Source organism: Octodon degus, unplaced genomic scaffold (assembly GCF_000260255.1).
Source record: "Octodon degus isolate 3935 unplaced genomic scaffold, OctDeg1.0 scaffold00168, whole genome shotgun sequence".
In the NCBI taxonomy this organism is placed as follows: domain Eukaryota; kingdom Metazoa; phylum Chordata; class Mammalia; order Rodentia; family Octodontidae; genus Octodon; species Octodon degus.
Window position 1 is genome coordinate 791107 of NW_004524744.1, and position 3657 is coordinate 794763.

Here is a 3657-nt window from a genome sequence, read left to right on the forward strand (position 1 = left end):
AAAGAAATATAGACTGCAAATAAATATATGAAAAAATGTTCAACATTATTAGTCATTCAATAGATGCAAATTCAAAGAACACAGATTCCATCTCACCCTAGAAAGAATGACTGTCAACAAGAAATCAGTCAGTAACATGCTGGAGGGGCTGTGGGGAAAAAGGAACTCTTTTTCTACTGTTGATGTGAGTGTAGATTGGTACAACTACTGTGGAAATCAGTGTGTGTACATTTCTCAGAAAACTAGGATTACAGGTCCCATTCAACCGAGCTGTTTCTTTTCTGGGTATATATTCCAGGAAGAGTGAAATACAACATGCCATAGTGATATATGTACACCCATGTTCATACCAGCACAATCTGTCATAGCTATAATTTGGAAACAACCTCAATGCCCTTCAACTGTGCAACAGATAAAAAGATTTGGTATTTTTATACAATACAGTACTACTCAGCTATAAAGAAGGTTAAACTTGAGACTTCTATAGGTAAATGTGTACTCATAAGTGAAATAAATCTAATACATATTTGACATGTGTAAATATTATAGTGTCTTCCTAGTCTAAGAACCTGAAAGAGTAAATAATATCCAAATTGTACAAAGACATTGGGAAATGGGTAGAAAGTGTTCAAAAGAAAAGTGCAAATGGAATGGAAGAAAGGAGGAAAAGAAGGCAAAAGGAAAAAAACACATGTACACACAGATACATAAATAAGATAATTGTACTATTTCTTAGTTTATTGAAAAGAAAGGTTTGTGCTTATATTATTTGATCAATTTTTCATGATTATATCTTGTAATCTGAGCAACTACTCTGAAGATAATATGCAGTGTATTAACCACTGCCATTCTCCTATTATCTTATTTTGAAAATTTGTATCATTATTTTTATTGTTTTTCTATTTAAAATAAAAAATAAAATAATAAAAATATTAAAAGCTAAGAAAATTTTTGTATTGGTTGGACCCTCTGGAAGCAGAGCTGGAAGTAGAATCAGAAATCCAAGTGTTCATTTGGTAATAACTCCTCTGAGAGAGAAAGGAACAAGGAAGGAGGGCTTGGCAAGGACCTTATGAATAGTGTCTTGTAATCCATGCTCATCTACCAAGGAGACAGAGGTAACTAGTGCTAATGACACTCAAATCTTGGGCAAACTGGGAAGACTGCTACTGTTTTACATTGTTTTTATATGACCTAGATTTCTAAAATGAACATTAATTAACTGGTGATCAGGGACAAGGGGGAATTCCAAACAACTCTTGACAGGAGAAAGCATGCTGACTGTCCTTTGGATAAAGAGGAATCTGAAATAAAGATCCAATATAGCAATACAGATCAAAGGGACTGATAGGTAGCAGAGAGTTTTATAATTTGTTTCCTAATTCTTTCAGCCTAGTAACATTCAAATAGAAACCTATTTAATTCTCACAGAAATGGCCCTGGAGATGCAGAAATTAAGAAGGTGACAAATCTCCTGCTCTCAGGAGTTTACTAGGTTAAGGAATTAGGTAAACAAATTCCAACACTTATATGCTGTGACAAATATTATGCAGGAAAGTACTAGGATTATGTATCAGCAAGTAATGAGGTGGGAACAGTCAAGAGATGAGGATTAGGGAAAGCGGCTGTGGATTGGTGCCATTTAATGTGGAGCTGAATGAGAAGTGGCATTATGAAGATTAAAGCCACTGTAAACCTGTACCAAAGGTTAAAAAAATTCCAATCATCTTATTTCTTCCCAGACCTGAGATTGAAACATGCATGTCTAGAGATTGAATTCCTTTGCACTGTGCTTCCCACTCAGGTGAATTATAAGTAAAAGTGAACCTGTTCACATTATAAGAATCCCGGAGAAATTGGGCAGTTTACAAAATGGAAATTTTAAATTAGAAATTTCTTGACCTTTCAATTACTAGAACATTTTTCTAAGTTCTGAAGAAGTAATAAAACATTCAATTTATAATCATTCACCACCATAAGGACATTTAAAAACTAGACTCTTGCTTGTTTCTGAAAGATCTCATTTTAGGATGATACTGCTTAGAATCAATACCAATATGAACAAATACAGATAGCATAAGGGAAGCAGTAATCACCTTGTCTTCATTTAAAAATCGTTTATCTCTTTAAAATGAAGATTGAACGTATAGTCTATTAAGGAGAAAAATTAACAGCCTAGTCTTGTCTAAGTCAACAAAGTTTTATTGGCAGAAATAGTGTCTTCACCAAAAGTTTTCTTGCATCTGGACATCCTGTGCACTAAAAAATGCTAGTGATAGCTAGTGGTTCACAGAACTTCAGGGTGTCATGAAGGAAGAATGACAATTAGAAGGAATTACTCAACAAAAACAAAGAAGTGTCAGAATGACTTTGGAAGGAGATGCTATGAGCAAGAGGGCATCTTATTTTATTTTTAAGTTAAAGGAGCATGATACACTAAGGTATAACCTGGTGAAAAACTAGAACTGGAATGCCAGTATAGTGTATTTTAGATCATAGTCTTGTAGATCTTGTTCTACAAAAATGGCAGTCAGTCATTTTAACAGACTGTGAAAAAATATTGTATCTTTACTGAAAATGTACACATATATTTGTTCATTATTCCCTAACAGTGGAGTATAACAATAGACTGCTGTGCTTACATTGTATTGTAAGAAATGTACAGATGAATTAAGTATATGGTTTGGGAGGCATGGATTGAAATGATGGTTATGGGGCTCAGGAGTAAAGTTGGAGAGGAGGAAAGACTTTTCCCCTTTTATGGGCCAGTAGGATTACTATGATTGACAGCAATGAATTGAGTATTTCCCAGTAGCTAATAGAAGGTCTTTGGATATCCCAATACAGAGAAATGGTAACTGCCTGAGTTGATGGATATACCAGTTGCTTGATCTAATCATTATACATTATATACATGTATTGAAATGTCACAGTGGAATCCATAAATATGTGCACTTACTAAGTGTCAATTAAAAATAAAAATATATTTTAAAAAGTGCATAGTATGATGTGCACAGGTTAGAAGCGAGCACTACATCATTCTATACCAGAGACTGGCATCTGCCAATGTTGGGTTTTGCGGGGCTCCTGGAACCCAGCCCCTTGCATGCGGAGGGGGCACTGTAGTCCTGGTTCTTTCACATCCCTTGCCCATTCCTACTTCTTTACCTTCTGAACATGCTGTTTAGGAAAATAATTGTTAAAGTGCTTATTAAACAATTTTTATACTTTAAGCTGATTATGAGTTTGGATTTTTAAAAAAGGAAATAAGCAGTAGAAGGGATTTTTTTAAATCTTCAGAAAAATTTCTATGGAAACATTGCTCTTTGGAGGTGGCAGTTAAATTGGGTATTAGTGTCTGCCAGTAGGCTTATTGTAACTGAGAACACTGAGGTTTACTTAAAAAAATTCCTTGGCTGAAATGAATAATTGAAGATGCTGAGTCATTAGAACTTTAAAGATTAATTTCTCCATTAATAGCACAAGGTGAAAGAGAGAAACAAGCAGGCTAAAGAAGAATAATCAAGCTAACCCAATTGGGGCAATTCATCTGATATTTAAAATTGCTGGGCCAAAACTTTGATCTTCTTTAGTTTTATTTGAGGGAGTTTTAGGTCACTGAAAACTGCACAAATCTCTCTCTCTCTCTCTCTCTCT